This window comes from Callorhinus ursinus, unplaced genomic scaffold, assembly GCF_003265705.2.
Source record: "Callorhinus ursinus isolate GAN/ISIS: 27379988/994484 unplaced genomic scaffold, GSC_fseal_2.0 scaffold13, whole genome shotgun sequence".
NCBI lineage: Eukaryota > Metazoa > Chordata > Mammalia > Carnivora > Otariidae > Callorhinus > Callorhinus ursinus.
In genome coordinates this window covers 8,580,664-8,599,592 of record NW_027397075.1, presented here as the reverse complement: position 1 = coordinate 8,599,592, position 18,929 = coordinate 8,580,664, and positions in this window count along the sequence as shown.

Below are 18,929 nucleotides of genomic sequence, written 5' to 3'. Positions count from 1 at the left end.
GGGGAATTATGACCACACTTCGGCATCTGTGCGGATCTCGATCTCCAGAGCCTGGGTTCGGTGTAGGAGCCCTTTCGCCCTTTCGCCGTTCTTCTGATTAGACCTTGTAACAGCTCTCCACCCGGCCTCTAGCCTCTGCCCCAAATCCATCCTTCCACTGGTTACCCAGGACGCAACTCCATTTTGGTTAATCCAATCAACTTCCAAAGGAACGCCGCCAAAGGCAATAGAAGGGAACTCAGACAGGCTCTACTGCAAAGGAAGAGGTCAAACACGCATTTGCAAATCACATGCTTGCACACCTAAAACCCTCCGGATGAGAGGCAAACCCGCTAAGGAAGGCAAAGCCAGATTTCCACAAGGCGGTGGCCGCCCCTACCCCTCACCCCTGAAACCCACAGCTTTCTCAGGAACCAGCAGCAGAGTTGGAAAACACGATTCTTAAAAAAAAAAAAAAAGCCTACCTTGTTTTTTGCTGTTGTCCCTCCAGCTAAAGCTAGTCAGGAGCAACCTGGATTGGAAACTGGTGCTGGAGACGTGAGGGGGAAGCTCCCTCAGGCACCTGGGGAATGACCACCGCGGGAGAAACCAAACTCGGCGCCTCCGGCTGGGCTTACAGTCCTGCCCTGGCATCTGCCTCCCAGATGGTCTTGACTCCTTGGAAAATGCCATGAGAGAGAGCGAGGCCTCTGGAGACTCGCAGGCCGTTCTGCGCCCACTAGAGAAGACTTGGCCAAGAAGGGGAAAGAGATCTGGTCCGCTCCGTCCCAATCTCCAGCCTTTTATACGCCCCCTCCCAGTGGCCTACCCTCCACCCACCGCCAAGTCCAAAACAGGGGCTGGAATCATTGCTTCATTTGCATAAGCTAAAGATTTACTTAAGGTGTCCTTCCAGAACCAGAGTGGGAGCTACTCTAAAGCAATTTTGAAGACACCACCTCTCTTCTTCTTCTTCTTCTTCTTCTTTTTTTTTAAAGATTTACTTATTTAAGTAATCTCTATGCCCAACATGGGGCTCAAACTCACTGCCCCAATATCTAGAGTCCCATGCTCTTCCGACTGAGCCAGCCAGGTGCCACTCCACCTCTTCTTGAAGTGTAGTGGACTTGAAGTGGTGAGGACTTTCAGTCCAAACACAGTAGCACCTCCTCCCCCTTATCAGGAGGATATAGTCCAAGGTCCCCCAGTGGATGCCTGAAACCATGGATCATACAGAATCCTACATATACTGTTTTTTCCTATACACACATATCTATGATATGCTTAACTTTTTTTTTTTTGGTAACATTTTATTTTTAAGTAATCTCTATGCAACAGAGGGGCTCGAACTCACAACCCCAAGATCCAGAGTTGCATGTTCTACCACTGAGCGATCCAGGAGTCCCTACACATACCTATGATAAAGTTTAATTTATTAATCAGGCACAGTCCGAGATTAACAATAATAACTAATAATAAAATAGAACAATTATAGGGGCGCCTGGGTGGCTCAGTCGTTAAGCGTCTGCTTTCGGCTCAGGTCATGGTCCCAAGGTCCAGGGATCGAGCCCTGCATCGGGCTCCCTGCTCAGCGGGAAGCCTGCTTCTCCCTCTCCCACTCCCCCTGCTTGTGTTCCCTCTCTCGCTGTCTCTCTCTCTGTCAAATAAATAAATAAAATCTTAAAAAAATAGAACAATTATAACTATACTGTAACAAAAATTATGTGAATGTGGTCTTTCTCTCTCAAAGTATGTTATTGTACTCTCCCTTCTTCTTGTGATGATGTGAGATTATAAAATGCCTACGAGATATGCGGAGGGGAATGAGGTAGGTGCTGTGATGTTGTGTTCGCTACTGTTGACCTTCTGACCGTACACAGAAGGAGGATCATCTGTTTCTGGACTCAGGTTGACCATGGGTAACTGAATCCTGAAAAGTGAAACTACAGATAAGGGGGAGCTACTGTATTCGCTCGGACACTTTGTTAGGTAGATAGATAGAGAGAGATAGAGAGATAGATGATAGATAGATGGATAGATGATAGAGAGATAGATAGAATGAATTTAGCTGTGGTACAAATAAATGTCTGCTATTGCAATATTGTATGTTTCATCTTTATCCATCCTTTCCCTGCGGACTTAGCCTTTAATGGGTCCCAGTGTTGACTTCTGCCATGTACCTTGGGGCTAATGAATCAGGCCCTCTGTAGATAGTATCTTTAAAATCTTAAACATATTTTTTCATTGTTTAATTACATTACAATACAGGTTCTTTGCATGGTTAAAGGCAACATAATTTAACATAACATGATTGCATGTCATACATGCTGCCTAATATTGGTGCATACGTCACACTGCTCCACTAATAAGTTCATTAATGTGAAATAATCAAGCAATTTTATTTATTTTTATTTTATTTTACTTTATTTTATTTTATTTATCTTATTTATTTTTATTCTGTGCCCAGCGTGGGGCTTGAACTTATGATCCCCGGATTAAGAGTCACATGTTCTACCAACTGAGCTAGTCAGGCGCCCCTTTTTTTTTTTTTAGTAATAATCTGGTAATCTTATTTTTTATTTTTTTTTAAGATTTTATTTATTTATTTGACAGAGAGAGACACAGAGAGAGAAGGAACACAAGCAGGGAGAGTGGGAGAGGGAGAAGCAGGCTTCCTGCGGAGCAGGGAGCCCAATGCGGGGTTCGATCCTAGGACCCTGGGATCGTGACCCGTGGCAAAGGCAGACACTTAACGACTGAGCCACCCAGGCACCTCTAATCTGGTAATTTTAAATGCTTTATATTTTGCAGAAATCCTTAGTAGGTTGTTACACAGGTGTTTAGGAATATTTTGCAATACGTTTTGGGAACATATTATTAACTGGAGAACGCATCATTCTTTTTCAAAATAATGGGATATCCTAGTAACAGCAACAACAAAACTAGAAACAACCCAAGTGGCCATCAACAGGGAAATGGCTAAATTGTCTATAGTATAATCCTACAATGGACTACTCTACAGCAATAAAAAAGAACAAACCATTGAGACACACAACATAAATGACTCTCACAAACGTGTGGTTCTATTTATGTGGAACACAAGAAGAGACAAAATTAATCCGTGGTGCTAGAACTTGGCATCATGATTACCACTGGATGGGGAATGGGTGGTGCCTGGCTGGCTAGGCCCTGAGGGAAGCTTTGGGGTCCTGGAAAGTTTCTGGGGTTTTCTTTTTTTGTTTTTTGTGTTTTTTTTGTTGTTGTTTTTTAAAGATTTTATTTATTTATTTGACAGAGAGAGTGCACCAGCAGGAGGAGTGACAGGGAGAGGGAGAAGCAGGCTCCTGCTAAGCAGAGAGCTGGACAAGGCTGGATCCCAGGACTCTGGGATCATGACCTGAGCTGAAGGCAGACGCCCAACCAACTGAGCCACCCAGGCACTCCTGGAAGTGTTCTGTTAGTTGGTGTTGGTCTGCACGAGGTTATGGGATGTGTCCATATGTAAAGGTCATTAAGCTGTATATGGAAGCTTAGCGCACTATACTACACGTGAATGGATTCTCCTTGTTCCCAGTAGCTGTTTTTTATAAGGTCACCACATACACTGCATTAGTGAGCACTGAACAATTGCTCCTAGGGAAAATACAGGAGTTAGGTTCCTGTAAGCCTTGGGTCACATTGCCCAATCAATACATAACCCTGTTTTACGTGTGTTTCTGTTTAAGGACACCTTACTTAATAGACCCTGTTGAGTCCTAGACATGGAATTCGAGGACAGCTCGCGCCTGAGTAACGGTTATCGAATGCATGTATTTTCTCTGTGAGGCACACCATGGCCTTCTTGCACTTAGGAACACGAGCCCGCCCCACTATGCTTAGAGGCCATTTTTAGCAAAATCAACAAAACACACCAAAATGCAAAAAACGTGGCACTAAACAGACCACACAGAGGACATTTGTTCGCAGTACGAAAGCTCAAACAGGATGCAGAGCATCACTGCTTCGTTGGACGTTGGCGGGGAACGTTCCTGTCGAGAGATTCGGTTACTTTGCTGTTCTGTGCACCTCCAGGGATGACCTCCAAAAAGCACCCCAAGTATTGATTTGGGGGTTACAAATAAATTTTAGTGAGTGAATTCGCAAATACAGAATCCACCAATAATGAAGACAGACTATTTTATAACTCAGTGAGAAAAGTTTTAAGAAAATAGGGTGTAGGGTAGACTGGGCGGCTTAGTCAGTTAAGCATCCAGCTCTTGATTTCGGCTCAGGTCATGATTTCAGTGTTGTGAGATCGAGCTGGCGTCAGGCTCATGCTGACATGGAGCCTGCTTGGGATTCTCTCTCCCTCTCTCCCCAACCGCTCACACTCTCTATTTCTCTAAAAAAAAAATTGGGGCTCCTGGGTGGCTCAGTCGTTAAGCGTCTGCCTTCGACTCAGGTCATGATCCCAGGGTCCTGGGATTGAGCCCCCACATTGGGCTCCTTGCTCAGTGGGGAGTCTGCTTCTCCCCCTCCCTTTGCTGTTTCTCTCTCTCTCTCCCTCTGTCAAATCAATCAATCAATCAATCAATCTTTAAAAAAAATAGAGTGTAGGCTCTGGCTATCAGAAAATTTGCTATCTGGGAACACCTGGGTGGCTCAGTCGTTAAGCATCTGCCTTCGGCTCAGGTCATGATCCCGGGGTCCTTGCATCAAGCCCTGCATCAGGCTCCTTGCTCCGTGGGAAGCCTGCTTCTCCCTCTCCCACTCCCCCTGCTTGTGTTTCCTCTCTCTGGCTGTCTTTCTCTCTGTCAAATAAATAAAATCTTAAAAAAAAAAAAAAAGAAAATTTGCTATCTGATACATTTTCAGGAAAAGACTTCATTGGGGGCATCTGGGTGGCTCAGGCGGTTAAGCGTCTGCCTTCAGCTCTCAGGTCATGATCTCAGGGTCCTGGGATCAAGCCCCGTGTCCGGCTCCCTGCTCAGCGGGAAGCCTGCTTCTCCCTCTCCCTCTGCCCCTCTCTCCCAATCATGGTCTCTCTCTCTCAAACAAATAAAATCTTAAAAAAAAAAAAAAAAAGGAAAAGACTTCATGGTCACCAGCACTGTTCTTAAATATCCCTTTTCTCATTTTCTCCCTCTGTTGATTGTATAGTGTATCTCCAGTGACACTACAAAAATTTATTGAGTACCTATTGAGACGCTGCCCAATGAAATGGATGACAGAAATCTCAGAAATCAAAAACACAGTCTTGTGGACACCTCCTTTACCTAACCATAGTACCTTTTTTTTTCTTAAATAGAATATGAACACATCGTGAGAGATCAAAATTCTAATAGTATAGAAAGACATAGAAAGGAAAACAAAGGCTTCCTCCATAGTCCCAAGGTTGCATACAATCCATACAGCGGTGGTTAACTGAGCTGGCTCGGCAGCAGATCTCCCTGATAAGCCTCCATTTCTTCACGTGTAAGACAGGGACCAATCATAGTATTTAACTCAAAGGCTGAACCCACCTGCCTGTACATGGCAGGTCTGTCTTCCTTCCATCATTAAACAGTTATTGAGCACCAATTATAGGCTGTTGTAGGCACTGTGACTATAGCAGAGATTAAAAAAAAAAAACACGTCCACATACAAATCCCTGATCCCATGGAGCTTACGTCAAGTGGGGGGCAACAAAACAAGTCAATTATTAAGTCTATTAGAAGTTAACAGGTCTATGGAGAAAAGGAAAGGAAATCAGGGAACTTGGGAGTTTGGGCAGTAGGTAAAGTTTTGAGAAGGATGGCAGCTTTCACCAGACCAGGTAAGCAATGCTTTTGCGGAGGTGACCTTTGCACAAAGAAAGTTGGCCAGGAGGAGAAGAACAGCAAGTGCAAAGACCCTGAGGCAGGACTGTGGAAGGTTTACTGGAGAAAAAGCCCAACAAGGCACAGCAGATGAGTGGAGAGAGCAAGGAGGAGTAGGTGAGAGCCAAGAACTAGGAAGTGCGTGGGGTGGGCTTGTAGACTATGGTCAGGACATTGGCTATTACTCTGAATGACATGGGTTATCGACCAAGAATTTTTGTGCATAGAAGTAATATTATCTGACCCCCTTCACACAGTATTAACAATATTTAGTGTATCCTTTCAGAAAGTTTGCATGCATATATAGACCTACGCTCAAGGCTACCTTCCTGGGCTTGCAACCTGCACAGGGGCATGTAAGCCCACGCTCCCAGGCTTCACTCTGGTTTAATGCTCTGCTGTTGCCATCTTGAAATTCTTCTTCTTTTTTTTTTTTAAGATTTTATTTATTTGTTTGTCAGAGAGAGAGAGAAATAGAGAGTGAGCACAAGCAGGGGGAGCGGCACGCAGAGGGAGAAGCAGGCTCCCCGCTGAGCAAGAAGCCCCACGCCGGACTCGATCCCAGGATCCTGGGATCATGACCTGAGCCAAAGGTGGCTACTTAACTGAATGAGCCACCCAGGCATTCCTGCCCTCTTGAAATTCTTAATAATCGTTGACGAGAAGGCCTCACCTACTCCCCACTGGCCTGAGGGCCCTATGGGAGCCAGGACAATGCCTCTGTGTATGTGTATGGCCCGCACAGAGCCTGATACACAGGGTGGCCTCCACAAATGTTGAAGATCAGCACCAGGAAGGGCTAAATCCCACACTATCCGCATTCATGTTGTCATTCTGCAGAGCATGCGCCGGATGGGCAGTGAGTCCTATGGATACAAACCCGAGACGTTCTCAGTGGCCTCCCTGCTTAGTTAGCTTCCAGTGTAATTGTATGTGTGTAGGTGACACCAGAGACTATTTGTTACTGATCTTTCTGTTAATAGGCAGGGAAAGGTGGTGGGCAGGGAGATAATTTATCATGATTATACCATTTCAGTCCAAACCGCCAGTCTAGAGAAAAAAAATCCCTACTGACCAAATTATATATTCCACACAAAACAATAAAAATGCTCAAAAATGTGGGGACACCTGGGTGGCTCAGCCGGTGAAGCGTCTGCCTTCGGCTCAGGTCATGATCCCAGGGTCCTGGTCAGCAGGACCTGCTTCTCCCTCTCCCTCTGCCCCTCCCCTGCTTCTCATGCTCTCTCTCAAATAAATAAATAAAATCTTTTTTAAAACATGCTCAAAAATCTGAAACAGCAAATGTACAGACTGAACAAAGTGTGCACAGTGGGCTCTTTCCCAACTCCAGATACCCTAATTTAAGCAGGAGATAATGCTACAAAGGAGGTTTTTTCCAAACTTTGATCACTTTCCTCAACAGCTCCTGAGGCTACTGTTTTAACAAGAGAGAGACTCTGCCTTATGGAAACAGACTCCATTGCCTGGGATTTTTCCAGAAGGATGCAAGTGACGGTGGATCTCAAGTTTCCAAATGCGCAAAGGGCTTCTGAAAGTGAGTGTGGTTAAGGGTGTGACCCCTACAGGCTAACAGTTTCTGCTGGAGTCTCAATTCCACCACCACCTAGCTGCGAGGCCTTGAGGCCCAAACAAGGCACGCTCTGCACCTTCTTTAAAAAAACACTTCTCGCAGGGAGCCTGGCTGGCTCAGTCAGTAGAGCATGTGACTCTTGATCTCAGGGTCGTGAGGTCAAGCCCCATGTTGGGCATAGAGCTTACTTAAACAAAACAAAACAAAACAACACTTCTCAAACAGTATGGGCAGTTTTGTAATGAGCATTAATTCACCATACAACCATTCCGCTCCTAGGTATCTACCCCAAAAAAAATGACAACATACCGCCACATAGACTTGCTGGCAAACATTGCTCATGGCATTATTCACAACAGCCCAAAACTGGAAGCCATTAAATGTTCATCCGCTGGTAAACGGATAAATAAAACAGAGCCCATCCACACAATGGAATATTCAATGGCCCTAGAAAGGAATGGAGTACCAGCACACGATACAACACGGATGAAGCTTGAAAGCATGTTAAAGGAGCCAGACCCAAGACACCATGCATGGATTGTGGGATTCCGTGTATACGAAATGTCCAGAATCAGCAAAGGCATAGAGACGGAAAGTGGATTCAAGGCAGCCAGGGCTGGTGGAGGGATTAACTGTAAAAGGACCTAAGGGATCATTTCAGAGTGATGGAAATGTTCTAACATTAGATTATAGTGATGGTCGCACAACTCTGTAAGCATACTAAAAATCACTGAACTGTACACTTTAAATGGGTAACTTTTATGATATATAAATTATACATACCTCCATAAAGTTAAAAAATAAAACCCTTCTACTATTGATGTGTAAAATCTGCAGCCGCTTGACTAATAACTACTTGCAAAAGGACTCATTGGCATGACGAACTGCTATTCCCTGCGAAATGCTCCCACCCTGCTGCCCTAGGCCCCTGCATGTCCTCCGCAGGCAGCTACACACCTCCACCTCTGTTCTAGCCGTTCCCACCAGCACTGGCATGAGGAGAAATCCTGGTCAGTTTTCAGGGTCTTGCTCAAACCACAGCTCTTCTGAAGCCTTCCCCAGTGAGGACACCCCGCCCTCCCACCCCCACCAAAGAACCGATTAGTCCCCCCTTTAACTTGGTTCTAACTATAAGATCAGTGAGTTCTAGAGATCTGTTGTAGTGAATAGCATAGGGTTGTGCCCTGAAAAGCTCGTGAAGAGGGTAGATCTCAGGTTAAGTGTTTTTGCCACCAAAAAAGAAAAGAGAAAAAAGAAAAAAAAAAAGGAAAGGGACCCAAGGAATCTTTGGGGTGTGATGACTATGTCTCCTACCCTGATAGCGGTAATGGTATTGTGGGTATGTGTATAGTTGCCGAACTGAGACGTGTACATTACACATGTGCCATTTGTGTAGATCAAGTATTCAAAAGCTGATTTAAAAAAACAAGTAAGGGAAGCCTAGGTGGCTCGTTGGTTAAGCGTCTGCCTTCAGCTCAGGTCATGATTCCAGGGTCCTGGGTTCGAGTCCCACTTTGGGCTCCTAGCTCAGTGGGGATCCTGCTTCTCCCTCTGCTTGTACTCTCTCTTTCTCTCTGTCAAATAAATAAATAAATCTTTTTTTTTAATTTATTTGACAGAGAGAGACACAGCAAGAGAGGGAACACAAGCAGGGGGAGTGGGAGAGGGAGAAGCAGGCTTCCCGCCGAGCAGGGAGCCCGACACGGGGCTCGATCCCAGGACCCTGGGATCACAACCTGAGCCAAAGGCAGACACTCAACGACTGAGCCACCCAGGCACCCCTAAATAAAAATCTTTAAAAAAAAAAAAGCAAGTGATAGGAAAATAAAATAATATAGTGCTCGGCACCTTATATTAAAGGGAATTTTTTAAAAAGATTTATTTATTTTTTAAAAGATTTTTATTTATTTATTCATTAAAGACAGACAGAGAGAGAGAGAGAGAGAGAGGCAGAGGGAGAAGCAGGCTCCCAAGGAGCAGGGAGCCCAACGCGGGACTCGATCCCAGGACCCTGGGATCATGACCTGAGCCGAAGGCAGACGCTTAACCATCTGAGCCACCCAGGCACCCTATTTATTTATTTTAAAGAGAGAGAGAGAGAGAGAAAGCACAGTGGGGAGGGGCAGGAGGAGAGGGGGAGAGAGTCTTAAGAAGACCACCCTGGGGGCGCCTGGGGGGCTCAGACGGTTGGGCATCTGCCTTCGGCTCAGGTCATGGTCCCGGGGTCCTGGGATCGAGCCCCGCACCAGGCTCCCTGCTCGGCGGGGAACCTGCTTCTCCCTCTCCTTCTACTGTTCCCCCTACTTGTGCTCTCTCACTCTCTCTGTAAAATAAAGAAATAAAAATCTTAAAGAAAAAAAAAGAAGAAGAAGAAGAAAACCACCCTGAGTGTAGAGCCCAACATGAAGCTCGACTTGGGGCTCGATCTCATGATCCTGAGATCATGACCCTGAGATCATGACCTGAGCCGAAACCAGGAGTCGGCCGCTTAACCAACGGCACCACCCAGGCATCCCCAAAGGGAAGTTTTAAAAATATGTCTGTGGAACCCACTATTGTGAGCTTCATGTCATTTTTCATCTGTGATCCAAGGCTCTGAGAAAGTGCGCAACATCTAGCAGGGACTCACCAGTTGTAGAAGGAAAAAAGGCCGGGAGGGGAGAAGTATGGAAGGAGGGAGGAAGGGAACTGAGGACAGCGTGGTACGATTTAGCAGTGAAAGGAGAAACCAAAACGACTCCAATGAATTCTCTCAACGAGTATTTACTGAGCATCTACTATGCGCCTGGCATTGTGCGAGGCCCTGGGAACGTGGGTGTAAACCACACACATCTAGCAACCACTTCCGTTAATAGGAGAGCTCTCAGAACCGAAAGGATCTTATAGGGCTAATCAAAGTCAGTTGCACTCATTTCTTTCTAAATCCAATTATTTTTGGCCTTGTGCACCATGCCGCCAGCAAGGGATGACTCACGTTTCTAGAAGCCTTCCTTTGGACTTACACGCTGGTGGAGGAGATAGACGTGCAGCAACTACATCAGTAAAGAGGAAGGAGCAAGGCAGGCTTGGGGGGACCAATGTGGTGAAGGGGTCCTCTCGGAGATGGTCCGGAGTGCCTTCCAAGGAGGGCCCGGAGAAAGCAACGCTCAGACAGCCCTGGTTTCACAGCCCACCAGCCCTGCTACTTGTCAGGGGAAGCACCCCCCCCCCAAGGGCCTCAGCGTGGATTCTGAAATATGGACATACCAATGCTAGCCCCTGGGGGTTACAGTGCAGTTGCAACAAAGCAATGCATAAACCACCAGAGCGCTGACTGTCACTGTCATGAGTACACAGATCGGGCAGGGAGCCTTGTGTTTCCAGGAAGTTTCCCTCTGATTCTGACGCTATGCCCACAGATGAAGAAGTGAGGTCAGCTCACCTCTATAGAGAACATCCTAAATAATAATTTGTTCAGCTATTTAGTTAATGGCCATCTGCACCTTGACTGTCAGCTTCAGGAGGCAGAAAGAACTGCTTCTGCCTCCTCACCATCTCCGTGGGGCCTGCCCATAATTGGGGCTCAAGACCAATTTGGAGAATGAATGAATGGATGGGTCTAAGAGGTGAGAAAACACTCATGTGTTGTGTTCTTTTCCTTGGAAGTGAATGGGGAAGGAGACAGGACCAGGCAGGGCCTCCAGCAGGGAAGGCACATGTGTGCTCCACCCCCCTCCTCCATCTCTGCACCCCAGCATACAGCAGGAGCTCAATAAATGTGTGCTGGGCAAGTGAGTGGATGTCCTGCTTGGTCCTCTCTGTCCTTGGAGGGTGGGAGCCTATCCCGTTTTGCATTAGGGTAAAAGCATACTGGCGTGCCCCATGTATGAGCCTTTACTCCCAACTTCGGGTCCATTTTTTCATTCTTCAGAATAGTTTTTGAGCCCCAATTAAGGGCAGGCCCCAAGGAGATGGTGAAGAGGCAGAAGCAGCTCTTCCTGCCTCCCGGAGCAGACCGTCAAGGGGAGATGGGAAGTAACCATCTGAACAAAGGGTTATGGTTATGATCATGGACCTATGTATAGAGGTGAGTTGGCCGTATGCCTCACTTCAAGGTACAAGATTGGAACGTAAGCCACGCCTCTCATTCTCTTGTTTCCTCCTTCTCTTCCCTCGCTTCCCTTCCCCTTTTCCTCCATTCCCGCCCCTCGCTTCTTTGAGGACTTGACTTTTTAAGCCGTGCCTTGAAGGTACGCAAAGAAGGAGCAGAAGACCCCCAGAAGCTCCAGAAGGTGCAAGACAAGGATGGGGGTTCCTGGCCGCCCCTGAAGCCGTGGGAAGAACAGGATGGGCTCTCGGTTGGCCGGTGCGATCAGTCCGGGTGGCAGAGAGGAGATCGGGTTAGGTTTCTAATCTTGGTTCTGCTCCCACACCTTGGGCTTGACCTTGGACCATCTTTCCTCTGAGAAGGAAACATGTCCTTCTCTTCCTTACCAAGGTGGTCCTCAGAAGACTTCCTAGGGCTGCTCCCAATCATGTCGGGAATGTTCCCTGTCTCTGCAGCCCAGCGTCCAAGCACCATCACCCCACCCAGACTCCTGTAGTAGACTCTCACCTGGCCCCCACGGGTACTCTTGTTTCCTCCCATCTGCAGGGTGATGTTAGGACTTCATCTTCAACAGTTGAGTGTCTGTCTATTGAACACCTATCAGATGCCAGGCCCTGTTTTATTTATTTATTTATTATTTTTTAAATTTTTTTTTATTTTTTGAGGGAGAGAGAATGAGAGGGGTGAGGGTCAGAGGGAGAAGCAGACTCCCCGCTAGACCTGAGCTGAAGGTAGTCACTTAACCAAATGAGCCACCCAGGCGCCCCTGCCAGGCCCTGTTTTATGTGGCAGGGACACTGTGGTGAGAAATGTCCTTGGCTTTGAGGTAGGTGGAGAGAGAGAAGCCGAGAGGTGAAATGCGTAGGGTCCCAAGGGGTCCCTGGAGAGGAATACAGGTGGGGGGAGGCAGAGGTAGAGGGCTGTGTGCAGGTCAGATGCGTTGTGTGTTTGGTGGGGGGCTGAGAGTGCGGGGAGTCTTGTCCAAGCCCCAGCAGACACCATCGCTGCTGATGGGAAGTCCAGGCTGGGGAGAGGTGGTCCTTCCTGGGGTGAATTAGGTCCCGGCATTCCCTGGCTTCACACCCTCAAAGGCCCCTATTACTCTTAGGACAAAGACAAAGCTTTCCAAGGGGGGCAGCCTGCGTGTGTGACTTGGCCTCTGTGGTCCTCCCACTCCTGGCTTCTTCCATCTCCTCTACCCTGTCCCTGCCACACAGGCCACAGGGTCTTTGCACAAGTGGCTGCTTCCTCCACCTAGAATGTTCCTCCCTTCCCACCTCTGCTCGGGGACTCCTACTCATGTCTCAGTTCCTGACTGTCACTTCCTCCAGGAGGCTGTCCGCAAACTCCCCTGACTAGCTGGAGTCGGTTTTCATGCCCTTTTCCAGGTACTTTCCTTCTCAGCACGTGTCTCCGTTGTGAATACACATCCATCTGGGCGAGTGGGTGAACGGTCTCTCTCTCTCTGTCTGCTGAACCCCAGCATTTGGTACAGGACCTGGCACATAGCAGGGGTGCAGCTCATGTTTCTCGAACGAAAGAACTAAAGGATGAAGGGGTGAGGGGGCAGCCGCGGTACCGCCCTGTGGTGCTTGGTGTTCCTGACAGTGTCGAGCACGCTGGGACACAAGGCAGGCTGAGCTGCTCCCAGCGCCGTGAGCCTGGGCAAGCACAGGTGTCTCTGAGCCTTGCTTCCTCTCATTTGTCATATAGGTGTGATCACCACAGCTCCTAGGAAAAGGAGCAGGCATGTGCAGTTTCCCCGGCCTGCCTTATGCCCAGGTGTGTGTGCGTGGGTGGGGAAAACCGACATAACATCGCATTTACCGTTTCAACCATTTAAAGCACACAGTTTGCAATTGGGAGGCAGTGAGGACATTCACAAGATTGTGCAACCATCAACGTTATCTGGCATTTCCATAACCTATTGTTTTGTTTTAAGTGATCTCTACACCCAATGTGGGGCTTGAACTACAACCTCGAGATCAAGGGTCACATGCTCTCCTGACTGAGCCAGCCAGGTGCCCCCAGAACCTACTGGATTTTTATGAAGATTATATCACATACCTAAAGCTTTCAGGGGTTCAAGGAGGGCTTGTTAAGTATGTTTAATTATTACTAAGCAGTACTGGTAATGGTACCAAGAACACTTAATTCTCACCTGCGGAATCACAGGCAGCAAGCACTCTGGGCCCATGACATACATTCATACTCATTAACTCACTCAATCCTCACCTCAACCCAAAGTGGTGTAGGCCCCATGATCCCCGTTTTACAGGTAAAGAAACCAAGGAAACAGAGCGGTTCGTTAACTTGCCTAACATCACACAGCAAAGCCAGGGGTTCAACCTGGCTCCAGAATCCACACTCTTGACAGTTCTGTGTAATGCCGAGCTCAGGTGAAGCCAGAGCCCTCTGTGTTTTCCCAGAAGCAGGGAAGAGCAAGTTCAGGTTTCCCAAGTGAAAACAGGGGACAGTGTTCTTGGCTCACTCCAGGTGCCCCCTGTAGGTGACACAACCCACGGCTTGCAGGAAAGCAGGGCGGGTGCACAGAAAGCATCTCCTCCCTCCTTCTGCCGGCCTTCTCTTTGATGTCTGGCCTTGTACACCATAGCTGTCACCTTGTTAGGCTGCTAACAGGTCGCTGAGCCTCGAATTGCCTTTGCCCCGGGGACCCTGAGGGACCAGCTGTGGCTCTGATGGGCTGAGCTGCGGCCAGACAGGAAGGCAGGAAGCACCCATTTGCTCCTGGCGTGGGCTGGCCGGGAGGTGATTCAGATCCAGCACTCAGCGTCCCCTCGGCACGTCTGCCATCAGAGGGATGCCAGGCAGCAGCGTCCAGAGAAAGGAAAATGAGCAGGCATGTCCAGTTTCCCTGGCCTGCCTTATGCCCAGCTGCTCGTGACATCACAAACAATGGGCTGTAATCTTCTGAGGTTCTTTTTTTTTTTTTTTTAAAGATTTTATTTATTTATTTGACAGACGGAGACACAGTGAGAGCAGGAACACAAGCAGGGGGAGTGGGAGAGGGAGAAGCCGGCTTCCCGCGGAGCAGGGAGCCCGATCCCAGGACCCTGGGATCATGACCTGAGTCGAAGGCAGACGCTTAACGACTGAGCCACCCAGGCACCCGATCTTCTGAGGTTCTTAAAAAGAGAGAGCAGTTTTTCAATTTAGTAAGCCTAAGAATCTCTGGGGAGTTTTTTTAAAAAAATGCAGATTCCTACATCCCGCCTCTGGTCAGGCTGGGCTGAGGTCTGGGCATCTGCAATTTCCACCAGCACCCAACCCATCCCAGCCACACACACACACATACACACACACACACACACACACACACACAAAATGACTCCAATAGTTGTGGTTTTTGTTTTTGTTTTTGTTTTGTTTTGTTTTTTTAAAGATTTTATTTATTTATTAGAGAGAATGAGAGATAGAGAGCACAAGAGGGAAGAGGGTCAGAGGGAGAAGCAGACTCCCCGCCAAGCAGGGAGCCCGATGCGGGACTCGATCCCGGGACTCCAGGATCATGACCTGAGCCGAAGGCAGTCGCTTAACCAACTGAGCCACCCAGGCGCCCAATAGTTGTGGCTTTTGGACCATGCTTAGGGAAACGTAGGAATACAGCATGGATTTTCATTTTATTATCATTATTATTGTTATTGGTATTTTATTTTAGTTATTTTTTAAATTTTTATTTATTTTATTTATTTATTGTTTAAAAGATTTTATTTATTTATTTGAGAGAGAGAATGAGAGAGAGAGAGAGAGAGCATGAGGGGGGGAGGGTCCGAGGGAGAAGCAGACTCCCCACTGAGCAAGGAGTCCGATGCGGGACTCGATCCCAGGACTCCAGGATCATGACCTGAGCCGAAGGCAGTTGCTTAACCAACTGAGCCACCCAGGCGCCCCTAATTTGATTTTTTTAAAGATTTTATTCATTAGAGAGAGAAGAGAGGGAGAGCATGAGCGGGGGGTGGGGAGAGGCAGAGGGAGAGGGAGAAATAGACTCCACACTGAGCCGGAAGACTGACATGGGGCTCCATCCCAGGACCAGGAGATCATGACCCAAGCCGGAGGCAGACACTTAACCCCTGGCATTTTTATTTTAAATAGGGATAACTAACTAGCTATAGATTTTCCTTTCTCTTTATTCACGTTTATACCAACCGATGGGACCACCTGGGTCTAGAAAATGTACCCCCTCTTAGTTTCCTATCACTCCTATTGAGATAATAGTAAAACCAAGAGCAAACATTTATTTAGGGCTGACTAGGCAAATTTGCATGACATTTGCATTTTTACCCTTGCAACACTCCCAGGAGACGGTACTATAATTATCATGTCCGTTTCTTGAGAGGAGAAAATAAAATAACCTAACCAAACTTACCCAGCCAGTAAGAGGCAGAGCGAGGATTTGAATTCTGGGCTGAGTGCTCAACCACTGTGCCACACTGCCTTCCTACCTGGGGCACCCTGAACAGGAGGCAGGCTCCGATGTGCACCACACATCGTGTGGTGTGGGCATCCCCAGGGAGATGTTTCCCAGGGCATAGGGTTGGCATCCAGACCTCGTTTGTCTTTTCCTCCAGTGGCCACAGAGACATCTCTCAGACATCCCATCAATCCCAAGGACACCATTCACACCAGGAAGGGAAACTGGCTGGGAATTCTGTGTGTGGGGCTGGGTTGGTCAAGGCCACAGTTTGGATCCAAAAAGCACTAGGTATGTTCTCAGCATGGTGCCACCCACAATAGGGTAGATTTTTAAAAAGATTTCATTTATTTATCAGGGCGCCAGAGGGGCTCAGTCAGTTAAGCATCTGCCTTTGGCTCAGGTCATGATCCCAGGGTCTTGGGATCGAGTACCACATCAGGCTCCCTGCTCAGCCAGGACCCTGCACCTCCCTCTCCCACTCCCCCTGCTTGTGATCCCTCTCTTGCTGTGTCTCTCTCTGTCAAGTAAATAAATAAATTAAAAAAAAATAAATTTTAAAAAATTAAAAAATTATTTATCTGCAAGAGAGAGAGCTTTTTAAGGTGACTCAATTAACTGTATCAGTCAGGATAGGGTTCCACTGCATAACAAATTACCCCGAGAGCCCAGTGACTCCAGCAGCCAAAAACAACAAAGGTTTACTTCTTGCTCACACTACACATCCATTGCCAGGCGTCAGAGGCTCTGTTTCTCATGGTGACTCAGGATCCAGGCTAACATGGCTGGATACAGTGCCAGAGAGAACGGGAGCCACTAAATGTCTTACACAGTCCCTTTCACGCACAACTCGGCGGCTGGACGAATCAGGGAGCCTCACATATACAGCAAGGGGCAGGAAGTGCCATCCCACTGTGTCCCCAGAAAGGGGGAACTGGGAACATGACTTCACACACGACCCTCCTCACCCTTAGCAGAGAGTTTCTGGAAGCCATGTTTGGATGGCATGCCCCCCGTACCACTTACTAGGCTAGGGTTGTATGTCTGACTCCTTTGGGGGCAAAGAGGAATTCTTTTCCTGGGAATTTGGAATTGGGACTGAGTAAGAATTGGACTCTGGAGCCAGGTTGCCTGAATCCAAATCCAAGCTTATTACCTGGGGGGTCCTGAGGAACTTACTTTTCCTGCTTGGCCTCAGCTTTCACATCTGTGAAATGGGGATAATTACAATAGCACCTACCTCATAGGGTTGTCATAAGGAGTAAATGAGTCTACACAAAACGTGCTTTGAACAGGGCCCGGCACATAGAAAGTGCTCAGATATGTCTGTTCTTGGGACAGCTGTTGTAAGTTAGGGTTCTTTGGTTGTAAGCAGCATACAACTTTACTCTGACTATCTTAAGCAACAAATAGGCATTTGTTGCAAGGAGAAAGGATAGATCAGACAATCAAAGGAAAAGATGAACAGGGACAAGAGCAGCCTTGCGGATCCAGGAGGCAGGATCAAACAGTCTCTCCAGGCACTGCTGCTGGGCCAGTAGGCTCCCAGATTGAGATTCCAAGACAGACCTAACTTCAGCACATCCTTACCCTTTTGATACCTTGATTGACAATCCCAACCAAGCTGCAAGTAGCTGGGAGAGAACAGTTCTTTGAAGGGATTCAAGGGCTGTGACTGGAAGATGAGTCCAGAGTTCACCCTGGGTGCCACTAACCCATCCAACAGCTTTGATGAGTTAGGGGAAGAACTTCCCTGTGGGTGGAAGTGCCCCTGAGCCTGTGCACATGGCTTGACAAACACAGGGGGGGTCTTCTAGCTCAGGAGTCCTTGTCCAGTGTGGAACCTGCCAAACTGTCCATGGCGACCCTACCTCCTTTGCCAGGCCGCAGAGAAAGAGAGTGAGAGAAAGACACCATGTGGCCAGGACTGAGCTCTAGACCTGCCACAGCCCTTGGGAAGTCAGGCTGGAGAAAGAAAGAAGAAATCCGACTTGCAGAGAAAAACAGAGCCAAGAGGCTCCTGAAATGAAAATCTGGTTTGCAATTCTGATGGCTTTCCATTTCTGGACCCTCCTGAGGCCTTTAGGTTCTGCAAGACGCTCCGTATCCTTATAGTAAGCCCTCCCTTTTGCTTAAGCTAGCTGCATTCCAGCCCCAGCCGACTCCTAACAAAGGAGGAAGCATTTGGTTACAGCTATCATTCTCGTGGGTTGACAGGGAGACTCTCTTGCTGAACACCCCTGGGAGGTCAGATTCAGACGATATCCAGGGTACAAAGGGGAGCGGTGTGGTGGAGTTAGTGTTCCGGGAGGTCGTGATGAAAAATGACGTTGGATTCTCTGTGGATGATGGATGAGAATTTAGCTACTTCCACCCCCTGCACCGTAGCTATTCTCGGAACGCAGCTCTGGCAGCAGGGAGAAGCCTCTGTGGGTATATTAAACAAAATGCCTTTGATGAGACCCTAAAGATTCCTGCTAGACAGTCTGACACCAGGTCTTTCCCATTTTTTCTCGGTCGCAAGGCCCAGGATGATGAGTCCATGTCAAGCATCAGGGTAAACATGGCACTTTCTCCCTTCGCCTGTGAAACACCCGGGTGAGGCGCCTGGGTGGCTCAGCCGGTTAAGCGTCTGCCTTTGGCCGCGGTCATGATCCCAAGGGCTTGGGATCAAGCCCGGCATCGGGCTCCTTGCTCAGCAGGGACCCTGCTTCTCCCTCTCCCTCTGCCTGCCTCTCTGCCTACTTAAGCTCTCTATCTCTCTGTCAAATAAATAAATAAAATCTTAAAAAAAAAATAAACTTCAAGGTCCTATTTCCCTGACTGTGACTGGTTCAGGAATCCAGGCCTAAGCCAATCAGCTTCGGGCACTTCCCAATCCATGGGTAGGTATAAGACCAATTACACTGCAAAGATCTGGAGGGAGAGGGGGGCTCTCCATCGCTCATTGGGTATGAATAAGGCGTATAGCCTCAATTACCATGAAAAGCCACCCAGTAA